This window comes from Hyaena hyaena, unplaced genomic scaffold (assembly GCF_003009895.1).
Source record: "Hyaena hyaena isolate Hyena2069 unplaced genomic scaffold, ASM300989v1 scaffold_97, whole genome shotgun sequence".
NCBI classification, from domain to species: Eukaryota; Metazoa; Chordata; class Mammalia; order Carnivora; family Hyaenidae; genus Hyaena; species Hyaena hyaena.
Genome location: NW_024080728.1, coordinates 939847 through 962054, shown reverse-complemented (window position 1 = coordinate 962054; position 22208 = coordinate 939847). Strand labels below are relative to the sequence as shown.

Here is a 22208-nt window from a genome sequence, read left to right as displayed (position 1 = left end):
GTGAGATTGAGCCTTGCATCAGGCTGCAAACTGATGCTACCTCTCTCTCTGCCCCACCTTTGCTTGTGTTCACTCTCAAATAAATAAATAACTAAAACCATTTTTTCTAAGCTCAGAATGTCTGAACTCTTTTTGTTTTTTTTTAATATTTTTATTTATTTCTAGGAGAGAGAGAGAGACAGCATGAGCAGGGGAGGGTCAGAGAGAGAGGGAGTCACAGACTGAAACAGGTTCCAGGCTCCGAGCTGGCAGTCAGCACAGAGCCCGACGCGGGGCTCGAACCCACGAACCGCGAGATCATGACCTGAGCGAAAGTCGGACGCTTAACCGACTAAGCCACCCAGGCGCCCCAGAATGTCTGAACTCTTAAATATAACAAAAATCATGATGCAAGCTTATTAATTTATGGGGAGCTCAGGTTGGTTGTGAAATTATCTTCTCAGGAGAGAAGTCTGCTTATTAAGTCAAATTATTATCAGAGGTTGAAATGGTGGTTTAATGTATTAAAGTGCACACTTGCACAGGATCCAGTAAATGGAATCCTCAAGGTTTGCTATGTCTTTGCCTGGACACTATTCTGTTAAAATCTTTTCTTCAAAAATGTTTCATACATTTGAATACCACAGTTCACAGAGGCCACATATTGGCAATAGAGCTAGCTGTTCATATTGCTCATAGACATTTTCTGTTTGCCATCGCTGTGTTTTAAAACTCAGGAGCTCTGGGGACCTACCCTTTAGATAGGTGTTTGTACTCTCCAATGAGTCCTAGTTCCCACTACTACCTACTGTTTTACATTAATTCATCTTTTATTGTTAATTGTCTAACTTCCACAGTCATTTGAGTCAGCCACTTCAAGAATTTCTTCTACATAAAACACAGTGACCATAATACCATCCCCCTAAAGTTACCCAGATATGGTATTCCCTAGTCCACAGTCTAGAGCTTTCCTTTCCAGTACTAGTCAATAGTCATATGTAGTTACTGAGCTCTTGAAATGTGCCTAGTTCAAACTGAGATGCTCTGTAAATACAAACACTAAATTCTGAAGACTTAATATGAAAAAAGTAAAATATCTCAATAATTTAAACATTTTTAAAAAATAATTTAAAATATTGACTCCATGTTGAAATATTTTCAATATGCTGGGTTATATAACTAAAATTAATTTCATATATCTTATTTTAAAAAAATGTGTCTACTAGAAATTTTAAGTTGCACAATGTGACTCCCAATATATTTCTACTAGACAGCAATTGGTCTAGACTATGAGACCTATTCAGGGGCTTTGATGGAAGAAAATGCCCCTTATCCTTTATTCTTTCTATTCTCTTATTTATTCCTTCCTGTTCACTCTCCTTGTTCAACATTTTTTTGTTGTTCTGTTTTTAAGAACAAGTAGTTCGATCTGTAACTGACCGTGAACAGTCAACTGAGATAACTCACTCCTTTCCGACCAACCTCACCAACGTTCTGTAAATCCATCTGCTGTTCCAGATGCTTCTCAGTCTGCATTTACAGTTGTCTGAGAGCAGAGAGAAAGCCCTACAACTAAGTTTTTTAAGGCAGGAATTAAGGATGTGTCCCCAGAGCTGCAAGCAAAAGTGCAAAGTTCAAGTCATAAACCAATGCGGTCCCCTTCCGCATCCAAGGCCAAACACCCGTGCTTTTTAAACCCGTGTTTAAAAAAACAAAACAAACAACCCCTTTTATTTCCTATTTTGGGCTGGTGAACTGATAGGGGTGGGGAACCAGGAATAAACAAATATTTCTGTGAAACCAAATACCATTCGCAAACCAGTGTGGGAAAAACAGATGAAGATTTCCTTAAGGAAGGTTATGAGGAGATGGTAAGGTCAACTTCTGGCATGCTCTCTCCATCTCTAACTCCTCATACAGAAGGAAGATACCAGGAAAACGTAACTTCAACAGAAGGCGTCATTGCTCTAACTTTGAGGTACTTGGAGCAAAGAAGGTCACAACCCCAAAGCTATTACAGTGTAGGGTTCACCTTACTAACTTCCCCCAGGTCAGTCTGTTCCTCCCTGCGACAGTTTCCCGACTCTCTCGCTCCAGATTCTTCCCTGCCCTCACCCGGTACCAGACCTTTCCAGGCCGCCCCTAAGACGCTTGGCGGCCGCCATTTTACACACCACTATCGCGAGATATACTTAGCCTTCTCGAGCCCGACTCGTTTACTTTCTTGCTAGAGGCTCTTCTCGGCTGTTCTCGCCGTTAGCTAAGGAAAGTGTCGCGAGAGCTGGTTGCCTTGGCTCCCTGTAGCTATAGCAGCCGCGGCGGTTAAGGATGCGGCGGCTGGAGCTGTGAGTGCGACACCCTCAGGGGGGCGGGGTCGGAGGTAACGGGGTGCAGGGGGTAGCCCTGGTGGTGGGGGTATGTTGGGAGTAATGGGCCCGAGTGTGACGTGTTGGAGAGGACCCAGGTCAAGTGGGTTCAGGGACCTGGCGCAGGTCTGCACTAGGGCATTCGGAGGGCTAGAGCTGCCGTGAGGTCCAGTGGGAGGGACGGCGGTGTAGTAGGGTTCAAGGGGCAGGGGCCGGAGTGTTGGAAGGGTGTGTGTTGGCAGGAAGAGGGTTACGCGGCCTCAGAACTGGATAAAGGGACCGGACAACATCGAGGAGTAAGTGGGAATAAATGGGGTACCGCGAGGAGGACGGTATATTGAATGGGAGCACAGAGGTTGGGCCCGGTTTGCTTTGCACTGGTGGGGACCCGGGACGGTGTCGGACCCTTCGCGGCTCGCGGGGTACGCGGGACGCTGGTCTAGGTCTGCGCGCCAGGACCCGGGTCCTAAATGGCGTGGCGGGAATGGTGGCGTCCCGGACCTCCACCACCACTTGCCCCTTCCAGAGAAATCCGCTACGGACTATAAAATGTGGAAGCAGGGTCCTGGTGAACTAGTATTAGTTGGAAAGGTTCTTTCTGCGGAGAGACTGTTGAGTGGGATAATGAATGATTGCTGCTGTAAAATAAAGTGTGGAATGGGGGCGGGAGAGAAATTCTTTAGGGAAAAAAACTAAGATGTGCTTCCTCCGGAGCGTATTGAGTTGGAAGAAGGGGTGTGTGTGCTGAGATCACGTTTCTTCCTAGACTCATTCAAGTATAGAATTCCTTTACGGTGTACTTATGGAATTATGTATGCAGTGTAAAACTGCATCAGTTTAGCTGATACAGTGAAAGAATGTGCAGCACGACACTTAAGTCTTCCACGCATGTAATTTAAAAAGTAAGGAAAGTGTTTCTACTGCTGCAGCAGCAGGCTGAACACTAGGGATAGTTTTAGTTAACTTGAATATAAAACCTAGTGTTCCCAAAGTGCGCATATTCAGGTTATTTGCTTTTTGAGAAACGGATAATGTTTTATTTTAGGAGACAGAACAAGTTTTGAATATCTGGTAATCTGGGAATAAAATGAGTCTCCCAGGAGTTAAAATCAAGGAGAGGGCAAAATATTTAGTTTCTGAGTTTCAGAACTGTTTTGTGGAGATGAGTTTGGACCACTTTGCTCTTGAACTCTTATTTCTACTGAAAACAATGGCTTCAATTCAGGCATAAAAATAATTACAAATTATCTGATAATTTTTCTTACTGTCTTTTGTAGGTGTAAATTTGCAGGGGATAACCTCTTTTGATTATGTAACTGGATTTTTCCATGTTGAGGTTCACAAATTCATTAATTAGAATAATGGCTTTTAAATCCTTCTGGCACTACCTTTGATGTGGTTAGTCATTGAACCTATTTATTTGATATGTGTTAGACTGAAACTTTTAATTTGTAATATCAGTAGCTAAACTTTAAAGTAGAAGTGCCTTTCTGAGGCAAGATACAGCTTTATGTGGTTGGGTCCAAACGATTTCTGCATGAATCCATTAAGGAGCTTTACTGGGCTCCCATTATGTATAGAGTACTGTGTAAGGCATTGAGGGGAGGGGTGAGATTAATTAATTCATTTATCCATTCAACAGACATTTACTGAGACCTATTTTGTATCATTACTAAGCCTTTAGGATACAAATACAAGTAAGCTTTGCTCTCTGCCTTGCAATGCTCAAAACCAAGCGATAGTGACAGAGAAACAAGTAATTACAATGTAATAAACACAATATAGGGGTGTGTAGGTGGTTCAGTCTGTTGAGTGTCTGACTCTTGATTTGGCTCAGGTGGACTCTTGATAGATCCCATGGCAGGCTCCAAGCTTGGAGCCTGCTTGGGATTCTCTCTCTCTCTCTCTCTCTCTCTCTCTCTCTCTCTCTTTCTCTGCCTCTATCCCTCTGCCCTTCCCCCCACCACCCCACTTACATGTGGTCTCTCTCTCTAAAAAAAAAACAAAACAAAAAACCAAAAGCACAGTATATACACACAAGCTCTTGAAACAAGGATCTGGCCCTCATGAGTTTACCTAGTTGACAAGATTAAAAAGGAAGAAATAATTTTAAAAATTACAAAATACTAAGCAAATTCCAAACTATGCTGCATTAATAGAACACATGTTTCTCAGAAGAGATACAAGTTATAATGAAAGCAGGAGAAAATTCACAACTCAGTTAATAATTTAAGTCTTTTTTGGTACTCTTAAAATATCACTGTATGTTCTTAAATCAATAATAAACATGATAACTAACATTTGTTGAGTGATTATTAATGTGCCAGGCACATTATCTCATTTTATCTTTATAACATCCTGATCTTCAGCTGGTCCTAGTGCTTCAGTTTTAAAGACAAGAAAATTTAAGCTAAAAATTTCAAGGAAGTTACTAAAGAGCACAGAGCTGTGTCTTTGTTCATACAGTTTTCTCCCTCAAATGTTTATATGACTAATGGGAACTAATTTGAATATTAACATGATGCTAAATATGAGTTTGTGTTGTACAGAGAATTGAGTAAATTGCCATATTCATGTTGTATATAATTGTATAGGGAGCTATCCTTGGGAAAAATAGTTGTAACACGCAATTGTTAACATTTGCAGTCTTCTAGAAAGTGATCATTTTAATAATAGAAATGATTATCTATATTCATATGCAGCATAGAGCAAATGTTATTACAACAATTTAAGAGATTTAAGCATTTTTATACTGCTTTTTTTGTATTGAGAAAAATATATACATGTCACATGTATTTATATATTTGCATTCAGACTTTTTTTAAAAGTTTATTTATTTTGAGAGAGCATGCATACAAGGTGAGGGGAGGGGAGGGAAAGAGAGAGTGGGGAGAGAGAGAGAGAATTCCAAGCAGGCTCCACACTGTGAGTGCAGAGCCTGATGCAGAGCTTGATCTCACAAACTGCAAGATTATGACCTGAACTGAAATCTGAAATCAAGAGTCAAATGCTTAACGCACTGAGCCACCCAGATGCCCCAAGCCTAGAGGAACTTTTAAATGACTTGCCAAAGTCACCAGCTGAAATGTCCCAAGTGTCCTGATTCCTAATTAAATATTTCTTCTACTGTACCACATTGCCAAATTATATTAATAATTGCTATGCATTGAGTTATAGATGCTCTCAGCTAATTTCAAGAAACCAGTGTTGTCAGGAGGCTATTGATAGATGAGAGTACAAACTGATGGTTTGTTTCCCGTCTACTGTACTTATACTTCCTACTTATTTTTTTAAATTTTTTAAATGTTTTATTTATTTCTGAGAGAGAGAGAGACAGCATGAACAGGGGAGGGTCAGAGAGAGAGGAAGATACAGAATTTGAAACAGGCTCCAGGCTCTGAGCTAGCTGTCAGCACAGAGCCTGATGCAGGGCTTGAAACCACGAACCGTGAGATCATGACCTGAGCCAAAGTCGGATGCTTAACCCACTGAGCCACCCAGGCGCCCCTATACTTCCTACTTATACTTAGGATAAATGTATAGTTTATTCAGAGGCTTCTTACATTTGTTTTATTATATTATTGTGTCATTTTTCTGTGTCTAGCTGCATTATTGACCCATGTTAATAAATGTTTACGTGCCTTAAGAAAAGTGGAGGGGGGTGCCAGGGAGGCTCAGGTGGTTAAGTGTCCGAGTCTAGCTCACATCATGATCTCAGGGCTTGTGAAGTTGAGCCCTGCATTGGGCTTTCTAATGTCAGTGATCTCTCTTTGGATCTTCCATCTCTCTCTTTGCCCCTCCCCAATGAGTACATGCATGTTCCCTCTCCTACAAAAATAAATAAACATTAAGAAAAAAGTGGAGGGATACAATTCTGTTGTAATACCTAATATTCTTAAGAAATACATACAGATTTGAAGGTGAGTCAGGTGAGGTTTTCATTGAGTTGACTTTCTGCAGCAATCCCTCATCTATAGGCTCCACTAACATATGAGTGTGAATGAAATTCTGTTTTCTAACACCGTTTAACTAGGTGGGCTGGGTGCCCATGTTTTTTATGTGAATTATTTTTAGACATTGAGACATTTTTCTAAGAGGTTTACAGTAAGAGTGAGATGAGAGGAAGAGCCTTGAGGGCAGAGCATGGAACTTCTGCCTCAGAGGGTTGAATACTGAAAGAGTAATTGCCTATGTGTAAAGAGGATAAGGTCGAAAAGTATTCTTTAACTCTGAATCTCCACAGGATAGCCTGAAGATCTTTTCCTCTCCTTTTATTCACATACCCTCTGGAAAGGTTCTATCCGTTTATACTCCTCCAGGGATGTGTGGGAAAAAGTATTAATTTCCCAGCACTTATATCAGCAATAGTAAATAGACATTGAACAAACTAAAAACAGTTTACATGATAGGTGAAAAGTGATATTGTACTTTAAATTTCCATTTCTTTGTGAAGTTGAACGTTTTTCCATATTTATTTTTCTTTCTTGAATTCAATGTTGATGTCTTCTTTAAAAGACTTAAAATTAAAAAAAATTTTGGGGCGCCTGGGTGGCTTAGTCGGTTAAGCGTCTGACTTTCGCTTTGGTCATGATCTCGCGGTTCGTGGGTTCGAGCCCCGCGTCGGGCTCTGTGCTGACTGCCAGCTCAGAGCCTGGAGCCTATTTCAGAGTCTGTGTCTCCCTCTTTCTCTGACCCTCCCCTGCTCACGCTGTCTCTCGTGCTGTCTCTCTCTCTCCTAGAAATAAAAACTTAAAAATATATTTTAAAAAAAATAATAAAATTTAAAAAATTTTTTTAACGTTTATTTATTTTTGAGAGACAGAGAGAGATAGAGCATGAGCGGAGGAGGGGCAAAGAGAGAGGGAAACAGAATCTGAAGCAGGCTCCAGGCTCTGAGCTGTTAGCACAGAGCCTGATGCCGAGCTCGAACTCACAAACTGCGAGATCATGACCTGAGCCGAAGTTGGATGCTTAATTGACTGAGCCATCCAGGTGCCCCTTAAAATTTTTTTTAAAGATTTTATTTTTTAAGTAATCACTATACCCAGCATGGGGCTCGAACTGACAACCCCAAGATCAAGAATTGCATGCTCTTATGACTACCAGCCAGATGCTCCAAGATTTTATTTATTTATTTATTTAAAAATTTTTAAAAATTGTTTATTTTTGAGAAAGACACAGTGTAATCGGGGGAGGGGCAGAAAGAGACAGAGACACAGAATCTGAAGCAGCTTCAGGCTGTGAGCTGTCAGCACAGAGCCTGACTTGGGGGGTCCAACTCACAATCTGTGAAATCATGACCTGAGCTGAAATCAGATGCTTAACCTACTGAACCACCCAGGTGCTCCTATTTATTTTTAAATTAAAGACACCTTTTTATTTATTTATTTATTTATTTATTTATTTATTTATTTCTAGGAGAGAGAGAGAGACAGCACGAGCAGGGGAGGGTCAGAGAGAAAGGGAGACACAGAATCTGAAGCAGGCTCCAGGCTCTGAGCTGGCAGTCAGCACAGAGCCTGACGCGGGGCTCGAACCCACGAACCGCGAGATCATGACCTAAGCGAAAGTCGGACGCTTAACCGACTAAGCCACCCAGGCACCCCTAAAGGCACCTTTTTTAAAAAAAGTTTATTTATTATGAGAAAGAGTGAGTGGGAGTAGGGGAGGAGCAGAGAGAGAGGGTGAGAGAGAATCCCGAGCAGGATCCTTGCTGTCAGTACAGAGCCCCACATGAGGCTCAATTTCCTGAACTCTGAGATCATGACTTGAGCTGAAACCAAAAGTCAGACAGTTAACTGACTAGCCACCCAGGCACTTCTGCAGCTCTTTTTTTTTTTTTTTTTTTAAACTTAGCTACTTGCGTAGAGCATCTCATTCTGTCAATACACACTTTGTTTTTCAATACACACTTTTTAACAGCTGATTGTATTTCATTTTGAGTTCCTGTAATTTAACCATTTTTTAAATTGATGGGCATTTAAATTGTCCAAGATTTTTGCATTTACCAACCAAAATGAACATCCCTTATTCTTTCTCTTGTATTAATGTTCTAGAATACCTGTATAGTAGTGGCTAGAATTATATCTTAAAAGTGTGTATGTTTTCAAAGATACTGCCAATCTGTCCTTCATATAGTCTGTGTACTATTATGTACTCTACTAGCACTTTGTGAAAGTGCCTATATCCTTACATACTTGCCAACACTTGGTATTATCAATCTTTTACTATATTATGGGCAGAAAATTTGCAGTTTTCAGATTACTTGTGAGTTTGAGTATCTTTTAATTTTTTTATTGACTATTTACATTTCTTTCTTTCTTTTTTAATGTTTTATTTATTTCTAGGAGAGAGAGAGAGAGAGAGACAGCATGAGCAGGGGAGGGTCAGAGAGAGAGGGAATCACAGACTGAAACAGGCTCCAGGCTCTGAGCTGGCGGTCAGCACAGAGCCCGACGTGGGTTCCGAACCCACGAAGCGCGAGATCATGACCTAAGCGAAAGTCGGACGCTTAAACGACTAAGCCACCCAGGCACCCCAATTTTACATTTCTTTCTATGAAACTTTTTATTCTATCCTTTGACTTTTAAAATTTTGTTATTTACTTTTTTAAGTTTATTTATTTATTTTGAGAGAGACAGAGAGAGAGAGAGGGAGGGAGGGAGAGGGAGTGTAAGTGGGGTAGGGGCATAGAGAGAGGGAGAGAGAATCCCAAGCAGGCTCCATGCTATCAGTTAGGGCCTGATGCAGGGCATGATGCCACAACTGTGAGATCATGAACAAAGCCAAAATTGAGAGTCAGAGGCTTAACCCACTGGAACCACCCAGGCATCCCTGACTTTTAAAAAAAAACTTTTTCTTTTACCTTTTGATTAACAAGAACTCTTTATACGTATATGGATGCAAATCTGTGTGTGTGTGTATTTATTTATTTTTATATAGAGAGAACAATATTTTCTCTAATGTGTTGCATTATTTATGGTATCTATTAATACACTAAGATTTTTTTAATGTTTATTTATTTTTAACGTTTATTTAGTTTTGAGACAGAGAAAGACACACACAGAGTGTAAGCGGGGGAGGGGCTGAGAAAGAGGGAGACACAATCTGAAACAGGCTCCAGGCTCCAAGCTGTCAGCACAAAGCCCAGTGTGGGACTCAAACTCACAAACTGCAAGATCATGACCTGAGCTGAAGTGGGAGGCTTAACTGACTGAGCCACCCAGGTGCCCCTATTTATTTATTTTTGAGAGGGAGAGAGCATGTGTGTGTGTAAGCGGAGATATGGGCAGAGATAGAGGGAGAGAGAGAATCCCAAGCAGGCTTCATGCTGTCAGCGCAGAGCCTGACACAGGGCTTGATCTCATGAACTGTGAGATCATGATCTGAGCTGAGATCAAGAGTTGGATGCTTAACTGACTAAGCCGCCCTGGTTCCCTGATATGCTAAAATTTTTATGCTCATGGGGTGCCTGGGTGGCTATCTTTTTCTCTTTTATAAAAGATTTTATTTTTTTAATTTTAAAAATATTTCATTATTTAAATTCAAGTTAGTTAACATTCAGTATAATATTGGTTTCAGGAGTAAAACCCAGTGATTCAGCACTTACCCAGTGCTCATCCCAACAAGTGCTCTCCTTTGATGCCTATCAGTCATTTAGCTCATCCTCTTATTCACCTCCCTTCCTGCAACTCTCAGTTCTCTGTCCTTAAGAGTCTCTTATGGTTTGCCTTCCTCCGTTTTTACCTTATTTTTCCTTCCCTTCCCCTATGTTCATCTTTTGTGTTTCTTAAATTACACATGAGTGAAATCATATGACATTTGTCTTTCTCTGACTTATTGCCTTAGTATAATACACTCTGGTTCCATCCACATTGTTGCAAATGGCAAGATTTCATTCTTTTTGATTGCCAAGTCAAGTAGTATTCCATTGTGTGTAGATATATAGGCACATACGTATATATATATGTATGCATATATAATATTTTTTAGTGTTTATTTGTTCATTTTGAGAGAGAGCGAGCGAGCAAGCAGGGGAGGGGCAGAAAGAGGGAAAGAGAGAAAGAGTTCCAAGTAGGCTCTGTGCTCCCAGTGCAGAGGCTGACAGGGGGCTTGAACTTATAAACTGTGAGATCATGACCTGAGCTGAAATCGAGAATCAGACACTCAGTCAGATGACTGAGCCATCCAGGTGCCTCTGACTGAGCCACTCAGGCGCTCCATACCACATATCTTCTGTATCCATTCATGAGTTGATGGGCCTTTGTGCTCTTTCCATAATTTGGCTATTGTTGATAGCACTGCTATAAACATTGGGGTACATGTGCCCCTTTGAATCAGCATTTTTATATTCTTTGGATAAATAACTAGTAGTGCGATTGCTGGGTTGTAGGATAATTCTATTTTTAATTTTTTTTTTTAATATTTTTACTTATTTCTAGGATAGAGAGAGACAGCGTTAACAGGGGAGGGTTCAGAGAAAGAGGGAGACACAGACTCTGAAACAGGCTCCAGGCTCTGAGCTGGCAGTCAGCACAGAGCCCGACGCGGGGCTCGAACCCACGAACCGCGAGATCATGACCTAAGCGAAAGTCGGACGCTTAACCGACTAAGCCACCCAGGCGCCCCTCTATTTTTAATTTTTTAAGCAACTTCCATACTGTTTTCCAGAGTGGCTGCGCCAGTTTGCATTTCCACCAACAGTGCAAAAGGGTTCTTATCTGCATCCTCGCCAACATCTGTTGTTTCCTGAGTTGCTAATTTTAGCCATTCTAATAGGTGTGAGGTGGTATCTCATCATAGTTTTGATTTGTATTTTTCTGATGATCAGTGATGTTGAACATCTTTTCATGTGTCTATCAGCCATCTGGATGTCTTCTTTGGAAAAGTGTCTGTGTCTTCTGCCCATTTCTTCACTGGATTATTTGTTTTTTGGATGTTGAATTTGAGAAGTTCTTTATAGATTTTGAATACTAACCTTTTGTCCAATATGTCATTTGCAAATATCTTCTCCCATTCAGTTGGTTGCCTTTAGTTTTGTTGATTGTTTCCTTTGTTGTGCAGAAGCTTTATATCTTCATGAGGTCCCAATAGTTCATTTTTGTTTTTATTTCCCTTGCCGGAGACATGACCAGGAAGAAGTTGCTGCAGCCAAGGTAAAAAAGTTGCTGCCTGTTTTCTCCGTTAGGATTTTGATGATTCTCTGTCTCACATTTATGTCTTTCATCCATTTTGAATTTATCTTTGTGTATGGCATAAGAAAGTGGTCCCAGGATCATTCTTTTGCATGTCGCTCTCCAGTTTTCCCAGCACCATTTGCCGAAGACAATTTTTTCCATTGGATCCTCTTTCCTGCTTTGTTGAAGATTAGTTGGCCATACATTTGTGGATCTGTTTCTGGCTCCTTTGCTCTGTTCCATTGATCTATGTTTCTGTTTTAGTGCCCAGTGCCATACTGTCTTGGTGATTGCAGCTTTGGAATACAGCTTGAAGTCTGGAATTGTGATGCCTCCACCGTTGGTTTTCTTTTTAACATTACTTTGGCTATCCATGGTCTTTTTCTGGTTCCATACAAATTTTAGGATTGTTTGTTCTATGTGATGGATGCTGGTGTTATTTTGATAGGGATTGCATTGAATGTATAGAATGCTTTTTGGTAGTATCAACATTTTAACAGTATTTGTTCTTCCAATGCAAGAGCATGGAATATTTTTCCATATCTTTGTGTCTTCTTCAATTTCTTTCATAAGCTTTCTATAGTTTTCAGTGTACAGATCTTTTACCTCTTTGGTTAGGTTTAATCCTATGTATCTTATGGTTTTTGGTACAATTGTAAATGGGATAAATTCCTTGATTTCTCTTTCTGCTGCTTCATTATTGGTGTTTAGAAATGCAACTGATTTCTGTATGTTGATTTTATATCTTGCGACTTTGCTGAATTCTCATATCAGTTCTGGTAGTTTTTTGGTGGAGTCTTTCAGATTATTGATTTAGAGTATCATGTCTACATCATGAAGAGTGAAAGTGAAGTATAAAAGGTTGTCTTCTCCTTTGCTATTTTGGATGCCTTTTATTTTGTTTTGTTGTCTGATTGCTGAGGCTAGGACTTCCAGCACTATGTTGAATAACACTGGTGAGAGTGGACATCCCTGTCATGTTCCTGACCTTAAGGGGAAAGCTCTCAGTTTTTCACGAACTGTGAGATCATGACCTGAGCTGAAGTTGGACGCTTGACCAACTGAGCCACACAGGCATCCCTATAATTGTTAGATCTTCTTGATAGATAGATCCCTTAATTATGATTTAATGTCCTTCTTCATCTCATTATAGTCTTTGTTTTAAAATCTAGTTTGTCTGATACAAGTATGGCTACTTTGGCTTTCTTTTAACTTCCACTGGCTTAGTGTGATAGATGGTTCTCCATCCCATCACTTTCAATCTGTAGGTGTCTTTAGGTCTAAAATTAGTCTCTTGTAGGCAGCATATAGATAGATTTTGTTTTTCCATCCATTCTGACACCCTATGTCTTTTTTTTTTTTTTTTTTTTTTTTTTTTTAAGAGAGAGAAAGGGCCCAAGTGAGCAAGGGGCAGAGAGAGAAAGAGAGAATCCCAGGAGGGGTAGAGAGAGAGAAAAGGGGGGGCTTACCCAAAGTGGGGCCCCTGTTCACCTGAAGCAGGGCTTTTGTTTACCTGAAGCAGGGCTTGAGCTCACCAGAAGCAGGGCTCCAGCTCACCTGAAGTGGAACTTGAGCTCATAAGTGGAACTTGAGCTCACTTGATGTGGGGCTCAAACTCACAAACCATGATATCATGACCTGAGCCATATAGTTAGATGCTTAATGACTGAGCCACCCTGGTGCTGTACCCTATGTCTTTGTTTGGAGCATTTAGTCCGTTTACTTTCAGAGTGATTATTGAAAGATATGAATTCAGTGCCTTTGTGTTACCTGTAGAGTTGGTGTTTCTAGTGATGTTCTCCGGTCCTTTGTAGCCTTTGTTGCTTTGGTCTTCTTTTGTTTTTTCTTTCTCTCCACTCAGTGTCCCCCTTAAAATTTCTTGCATGGCTGGCTTAGTGGTCATGAACTCCTTTAGTTTTTGTTTATCTGAGAAACTCTTTATCTCACCTTTTATTCTGAATGACAACCTTGCTGGATAAAGAATTAAAAATGTGGAATGCTTCACAAATTTGCATGTTATCCTTGCACAGGGACCATTCTAATCTTCTCTGTAATATTCCAGTTTTAGTATATGTGTTGTCAAAGCAAGCACTAAAAGATTTCGTTTTTTAGTTTTAAGTAATCTCTAAGCCCACGTGGGGCTTGAACCCAGCCCTGAGATCAAGAGTCACATGCTCCACCAACTAAGCCAGCCAGATGCCTCAATACCACCTAGTTTTAATTATTGCTGATTTATAGTATGTTTGAAGGTAAGCTCCCCTCAGTCTTAGAATATATGTAAGAAGAGACTTTTCCTTCAGAATTAGCCTTTCAGGTTTCATTACAAAGTTCTGTTGGGATTGTAATTGCGATTGACAGAAACAGATTATTTACTTCCTGGGAGAATTTATATCTTTGCAATGTTGGGACTTTCCATTTAGAAACAGGATATTTTCTTTATTCAAGTTAAAATCATCCTTCAAAAAGTTTATACTTCTCCATATTGATCTTGTACATCTAATTTCTAGGTAGTTTATAGTTATTTAAAGTTGTTATGACAGTTGGGATCTTTTACCTCATGACATTAAAAAAATTGGTTATTGCTGACGTATAGGTAAGCTATTGATTCTTCTATGTTGATCTTGAATTGGATTACCTTAATAAATCCTTTTATTGAATATAGTGATATAATGATTTTTCATTTGATTGTTTTGAATTTTCAAGATAGTCATATTTCTAGCTGTTCATGTCTTAGGTAGTTTTCATTTTGGCATGTGATTTTTTCTTACTTTGACAAGTTTTAAAAGTCTTTATCAGAAAAATATTAATCCTTTATCATATAGCTTGCACTGTTTTTTTTAAAAATGTTCATTTATTTATATTTTAAGTGTTTATTTAAAAATTTTTTAACATTTATTCATTTTTGAGAGACAGTGTGAGGGAAAGGGGCAGAGAGAGAGTGAGACACAGAATCTGAAGCAGGCTCCAGGCTCTGAGCTGTCAGCACAGAGCCTGATGCGGGTGTCGAACTCATGGACCGGGAGATCATGACCTGAGCTAAAGTCAGACACTCAATGGACTGAGCCACCCAGGTGCCCCTGTTTGCTTATTTTTTGAGGGAGAGACAGAGCATGAGTGGAGGAGGGGGCAGACAGAGAGGGAGACAGTCCAGGTTCTGGGCTGTCAGCACAGATGCAGGGCTTGAAATCATGAACCATGAGATCATGACCTGAGCTGAAATCAAGCGCTTAACTGGCTGAGCCACCCACGTGCCACAAATGTTTATTTATTTTTGAGGAGGAGTGTAGAGAGAGAGGATTCAAGGTGGGCTGTGCACTGAGAGCAGAGAGTCTGACTCATGAGCTTTGAGATCATGTCCTGAGCTGAAGCCAGACCCTTAACCAACTGAGCCACCCGATTGCGCCTTGGTATTTGCTTTTATGGGAAGCCTCTTGATCATCAGTAGGTAAAACACTAGAATGGGCCCATTGCAGTGGTTTGATGTTATCTTTACACTAGGGAAATTCTAAGAAGGTTAGAATTCTTTAAGCCAAGTCTGGTGAATAAAACTATGAATTAATGGGGTGCCTGGGTGGCTTGGTTGGTTGAGAACCTGACTCTTGATTTTTGTTCAGGCGTTGATCCCAGGGTTGTGGGACTGAGCCCCTCATTGAGCTCCATTCTGGGCATGGAGCCTACTTGGGATTCTCTCTCTCTCTCTACTTCTCCCCTCCCCTGCACGTTTTCTCTCTCTTTCATATAATAATAAAAAAAAGAATGTATCTTAACAAGATCCCCAGGTGATTCATAGACACCTTAAAGTCAGAGAAACAGTGATCTAACTGGCAATATCTAAAGGAAAGTACTAGCTTGAAGCTAACAAAAGGCAGTTTAGTAGTTGGGACAAAGCAGCAGGAATTGAGGTTATAGGAACTATAGGAAGTTAGTCACACTGTGGTTCCAAATGATTCATTTATTCACTGTAAGACCCTCTCGACAAGCTGGGGCATACAAGAACGTCTTCTAGGAGAGAGGGTTGGCAAGATCCTGGTTGGGTATCTGGTCACTAGTGGGGGTGGGGGAGGGTTTGGCATCCAGAGCAACAGCTTTAGTTTCTGTAGGAATTAACTTTACTGTTCAATATGGAGGTCACTAGCCACATGTGACTATTAAAAAATAAGGGTAGAGGCACCTGGGTGGTTTAGTTGGTTAAGCGTCCAACTTCAGCTCAGGTCATAATCTCATGGTTCGTGAGTTCAAGCCCCACATCTGGCTCTATACTGGCAGTGCAGCCTGCTTCTGATTCTGTGTCTCCCTCTCTCTCTGCCCCTCCCCTGCTTGTGCTCTGTCTTTCTCTCCTTCTCTTTCAAAAATAAATAAACATTTAAAAAGGTAATTAAGGGTAAAAATTCATTTCCTCAGTTGTACTAGCCATATAGTCACATATGGCTATTATATTGGACAGTGCAGATATGGAACATTTCCATTGGTGCATAAAATGCCATTGGATAGCACTGAAAAGAATACCAAGATATGATGTCTGTCTTAAAGGTTATATCAAAATGGCTAATATAGCAGGTAGGGAATCCATGAACTGCTGGTCACACATGAAACTCCCCACCCCATTTCAGACCCTTTCCATTGTTGATAGCTGCTGATAAATTCACTGCCCTGTTGAGGTTTGGATGTGTCTATAAGTGAAAGGCATCAACTAAAGGTAAGGGAAGGCAGAGGCTGACAAGGATAACATTCTGGGAGCTGGGAGTGTTAAGGGATTTTCCAGACATAGAAGAAATTGCTAAGCTTTGGGATGAGTAGGAATGGTATGGGTATGGAGTTGGGAAAATGATATGAAGTGCTGAGAGGAACATTTAGCTGTTAGAAAAACAGTATTGCTCCCAGAAGATATAATATTGAAGATAAATTCTAATGTTCAAGTTAATGTTGAGCCAGTCATCAGCCTGATCACATCTTCACTAAAATTTTAGGTTTGTCTATTGATATTAAAAATATGGACACATATTTTATGTTTAATGAGAATTACTGAGAGAGTAGAATTCACTTTGAGGTTCACTTTTAAAAAAATGTTTATTTTGTGAGAGACAGAGTGAGCAGAGGAGGGGCAGGGAGAGATGGAGAGAGAATCCCAAGCAGGCTTCACACTGTCAGCACAGAGCACTACGAGGGGCTTGATCTCACAAACTGTGACATCGTGACCTGAGTGGAAATCAAGAGTCAGATGTTTAACTGACTGAGGCACTCAGCACCTCTGATGTTTACTTTTTAGTCTTTTTCTTCTAGGGAGTGCATCTGTAGAAAGGCTATCCAAATTCTTTATTTTTGTTTTGGGGATAGTGCCATATACTAAATTTGTGAGTTCTCTCTCTTTCTGTCTCTCTCTCTCCTTTATATCAGACACATATATCAATATTTGTATGATTGTAGTATATACAAAAATGTTTTTAATCTTCTGTTACTGTTTTAGAGTTTTTCTTATTTCTTTCAGTTTGGCTATATAAATTTTCTCTATAGACAAGTGGCTTTTGAGAATAAAAAGGTATTGGGGCGCCTGGGTGGCTCAGTTGGTTAAGTGTTCGACTTTGGCTCAGGTCATGATCTCGCAGTCCATGGGTTCGAGCCCTGCATTGGGCTCTGTACTGATAGGTCAGAGCCTGGAGCCTGTTCAGAGTCTGTGTCTCCCTCTCTCTCTGCCCTTCCCCAGCTCGTGCTCTGTCTCTATCTGTTTCAAAAATAAATAAACATTAAAAAAATTTAAAAAAAGAGAATAAAAAGGTATTATGTTCATTACTTAGCTTTTTGCAAATAGGAAATATAGCCCTGTTGTTGATGTGCAACGAATGAACTTTTCTGAAATCCATGTTTCAGTATTTAAGCACTTTCTCTTAGCAAAGTACCTTCCTGTACCATGTTGAAAGCAAGGAACATTTTCTACAAAGCATATTTTTCAGATAGTATTTGAATTTTGAAATGAAAACAGAACCTGAGGATAAGAATATATTGGACTCTTGTGGAATATTTTTGTTGGTCTTATTTTGACCTGTGTATAGGTTCATTTTTTCCTATGACATGAAACGTACGTTTTTAATATAAAGCCAAGCAGGAATTCGATGACTAATTTGAAATTCCCAGAAAAAAGTTTACCTTTATCCTGAGAAGAAATTTCTGAATAGATATCTTTTAGACAATATAGTAGTTTCATAATCAGGTTTGTAGAAAAATCCGTTATCTATAGAAACAGAACTTTCTCTTTATTTGTGTGCCATTATCTCATTTCTGACATGGGCTTAGCTGTTGTTTCTGTTCAGATCCACTTCCTTTGGTGGTGCATTCTGTCCCAAATGTTGATCCCCAGTCAAAACTGTATGGTGCCGGAAGAAAATAAGTTCCTTGATCCTCTTTTGCCATTACTTTCAGCCTTTATTTATCTTTTTTTTTTTTTAAATGTTTTATTTATTTCTAGGAGAGAGAGAGAGAGAGAGAGAGAGACAGCATGAGCAGGGGAGGGTCAGAGAGAGAGTGAGTCACAGACTGAAACAGGCTCCAGGCTCTGAGCTGGCAGTCAGCACAGAGCCCGACTTGGGGCTCGAACCCACGAACCGCGAGATCATGACCTAAGCGAAAGTCGGACGCTTAACCGACTAAGCCACCCAGGTGCCCCAGCCTTTATTTATCTTTATTCATGGTCAGTGAAGACTAGAAAATAGTTTGTAGCCAACTATTGGAAATTACCATATGTGTTCCTTCAGTGTTGGGGAACCCCAGAGAGAGGCAGTATCTTATTTATTTATTTAATGTTTGTTTATTTTGAGAGAGAGAGAGAACAAGCTGGGGAGGGACAGAGGCAGAGGGAGAGAGAGAATCCCAAGCAGGTCCCACATCCCACACTCAGTGCGGAGCCTGATATGGGGCTTGATGTCACTACTATGAGATCATGACCCTAGCCGAAATTGAGAGTGGGACACTTAACCAGCTGAGCCTACCCGGGCCCTCCAAAGCAGTATCATTTTAGTTGGGGCCTACCAGGTCTAAGGAAACCTCTAGTTATTTCACAGAATTGATATAAGAAACTTTGTAATTACAAAGGTAAATTTTAGACATTTCTGACTTTTAGAGTATTTACTGATATTAAGAATACACATTTATATTATTCATGTTTTGACCAATGTTTAAACCACAAATTGCCACATCACAAGTTATTTTGAGTAGGAAATCTGTATGAATGAAATTCTGGCCATGATTTTAACTGGGCAGAGTATAGAAGTCTGATTTATAGTTGCCTTTCCTATGCCTACTCTACAAAGTCATGAAAAGACATAAGACTCTTTTTTAAAATTCAATTTGAAGCTCTTATTTCACAGTGACTTTCATCTTTTTTATTTTTTCTTTCAATAGTTACCTAAATACCTGTTTTTATTTTTTATTATTTTATTTTATTTTATTTTATTTTAATTTTATTTTTTATTTATTTCTAGGCGAGAGAGAGAGAGACAGCGTGAGCAGGGAAGGGTCAGAGAGAGAGGGAGACACAGACTCTGAAACAGGCTCCAGGCCCTGAGCTGGCAGTCAGCACAGAGCCCGACGTGGGGCCCGAACCCACGAACCGTGAGATCATGACCTAAGCGAAAGTTGGACGCTTAACCGACTAAGCCACCCAGGCGCCCCGTAAATACCTGTTTTTAAAATAACAGTTTTAGGGGCGCCTGGGTGGCTCAGTTGGTTGTGTCTGACTCTTGATTTCAGCTCAGGTCATGATCTCATTGTGAGTTCGAGTCTCAAATTGGGCTCTGTGCTGACAGTGTAGAGCCTGCTTGAGATTCACTCTCTGTCCCTCTCTCTCTGCTCCTCCCCTGCTTGCGCTTGCTCTCTCTCTCTCTCTCTCTCAAAATAAATAAATTAAAAAAAATAAAATAACATTTTTATTGAGATATAATCCACACATTATATATTTCACCCATTTAACATATATAATTTAAAAGTTTTTAGTATATTTTAATTGTACAACTGTCAGTATAATCAGTTTTATTACCATTTTTATCACCCCAAAAATAAACTATATAACCATTAGCAATCACTCTCCATTTCTACCCACAACCCCAGCCCTTGGCAATTCCTAATTTATTTCTGTCCCTATAGATTTACCCACTCTGAACATTACATACAAATGGAATCGTAAGTTATCATTATGTGGCCTTTTGTGACTAGCTTTTTTCACTCAGCATATTTTCAAGGTCTATCATGTTGTGACATGTATCAGTATTTCATTCCTTTTTGTGGCTGAAAAATATTCCTTATTCTACTGTATGAATATAATACATTTTATTTGTTCATCAGCTGATAGACATTTGGGTTGTTTCCACTTTTTGGCTCTTACAGTTGAGGCAAATGTGGTACTTTGCCCACAAAATATGGATACTAAGGGTTGTGCAAATGGAAAATTTAAGGAGGCACTCAAGGTTTTGTAAGTGCATGGTCACTTGATTGATCCTGAGATTGAGTGCCTCCTTACATTTTCTACCTGAGAGCCTCAAGTGTCCCACCACAGTCTTAGATGTGGCTTGGTTCTGATAATACTTTCCTTGAGCATCATTGAATACAAACCACTTTTGAAAACTGAGTAAAAAAGTATACTTTGCTCTTTGTCACTTTGCTGTTCAACAGCGTTCAGTGGTCTTCCATTATCAAATACTGACCTGTGATTTTTACTTTATTTCTAGTTAGATTCCCACTATCTTATTCTTGCATCCAGTCTAAGCTACTTTCTATTTCCTAAACAAGTCAAATTTGTTCTTGTCATCCTGACTTTGCCCATGCCACTTTTCACCAGAACTAATACATTGAACAGCGAATTTATTCGTGGTGGCATTGATCAAGGTAGACCAACTGTTTAAGCTTGTGGCACTTACCTAGTTCTAAGCGTTAGAAGCTGTCTCCTTCCTCTCTAGGTTACAGATATTTTTCCAGGAAATTAGTTAATAATTTTCTAACTAGGTTTTTTGCTCAGAGTGCTAAAAGACATAAGTCAGGACAAATTCCATAGTTATTGGTTCAAATTGTTCTTTTTCCTACAGTTTCCTCAAAGTGCTTTGCTCAGCTATTGCTGAGCAGTGCCCAAGAGTATTAATATTATGCAACTGATTTGGCGGAGATAAAGCCATGCAAATTGGAAGCCATTAAAAGATAAAATCAAGTCATAGTAATCAATGTACATTTTAAAGTGAAATACTACTTTAAGGCTCATAAGGAAAAATACCTTTCTTCTGCCCTACTGTTCAATACTTACCCCTGATTCTTTGTTCTTGTTGTTATTGTTTTTGTTTATTTTGAGAGGGAACGCAAGTGGAGGAAGGGCAGAGAGAGGGAGAGAGTCTCAAGCAGGCTCCACACTGCTTAGTATAGAGCCTGGCATGGGGCTTAACCTCACGAACTGTGAGATCATGACCTAAGCCAAAATCAAGAGTCAGACACTTAACTGACTCAGGCACCCCAGTCTACCCCTGATTCTTTTCCCTACCTACCCCTGATTCTTGTTCTTTAATTCCTTAAATGTTGGTGTTTTTTATTTTTTACCTTTATATGTATTTCTAAATGATATGCTTAAATTGCACCTCCTCCTGGCTCTGCACGTATACATATACACTTTTTCTCCCAATGCAGGTATAATATAGTTTTTGGTTAAATCAGTTGTGGTAAGCAAAATAATACCCCCCACTCCCACCCCAAATGTCTCATCCTAATCATCAGGACCTGTGAGCATGTTCCCTTACATGGCAAAAAAGAATTAAGTTTGCATGTGGAATTAAGATTGCTAATCAGCTGATTTTAAAATAGGGAGGTTATACTGGATTATTGAGTTGGGTTCAGTGTAATTAATAGGATTGTTAAAAGTGGATGAGAAAGGCAGAAGAGATGTTAGTTATATGAGGACTCAATCTCTGTTGCTGGTTCGCAGATGGAGGAAAGAGAACCATGAGCATTGCAGGCATGCAGGCATTCTTTAGAATCTAGAAAAGGCAACAAAAAAGATTCTTCCCTAGAACTTCTAGAAGGGAGTCCAGCCTTAGCACCACTGTGATTTTAGTCCAGTGAAAGTATATGAGACTTTTAATCTACAGAAGTCTAAGATAAAATGTTTGTGTTTTTTTACCACAGCAATAGAAAAAACTAATATATCAATATTCATTGTTTATATTATGGCTTTATAAATATTGTTCACAGCTAAGCCATATAATAATACATTTCCTTTCTTACATAAATACTGTTTTTCCTCCTGTTAGTAATTGCTTTTTTAAAAAAAAGTTTATTTAGGGACACCTGGGTGGCTCAGTCGGTTAAGTGTCCGACTTTGGCTCAGGTCATGATCTCACGGTTTGTGGGTTCAAGCCCCGTGTCGGGCTCTGTGCTGACAGCTAACTCAGAGCCTGGAGCCTGCTTCAGATTCTGTGTCTCACTCTCTCTCTGACCCTCCCCTGCTCACACTGTCTCTCTCTCTTTCTCAGAAATAAATAAAACATTAAAACAAAAATTTTTAAAAAAAGTTTATTTCTTTTGAGAGATAGTGAGTGAGCATGCATGAATGGGGGAGGGAAAGAGAGAATCCCAAGCAGGCTCTGCTGACCTGAGGCTTGGTCTCACAACCATGAGATCATGACCTGAGCCAAAATCAAGAGTTGGGTGCTCAACTGAGCCA

The 22208-nt window shown here is 39.8% G+C and overlaps 1 non-coding gene across 1 annotated transcript; it reads right to left on the bottom strand.

The window, feature by feature from the left end:
• Window positions 1-13506: 13506 nt before the first annotated feature.
• Window positions 13507-13613, bottom strand: LOC120233773. The gene has a single exon (XR_005528911.1). It is a non-coding gene; the product is annotated as a U6 spliceosomal RNA (small nuclear RNA).
• Between the last annotated feature and the right edge of the window lie 8595 nt (window positions 13614-22208).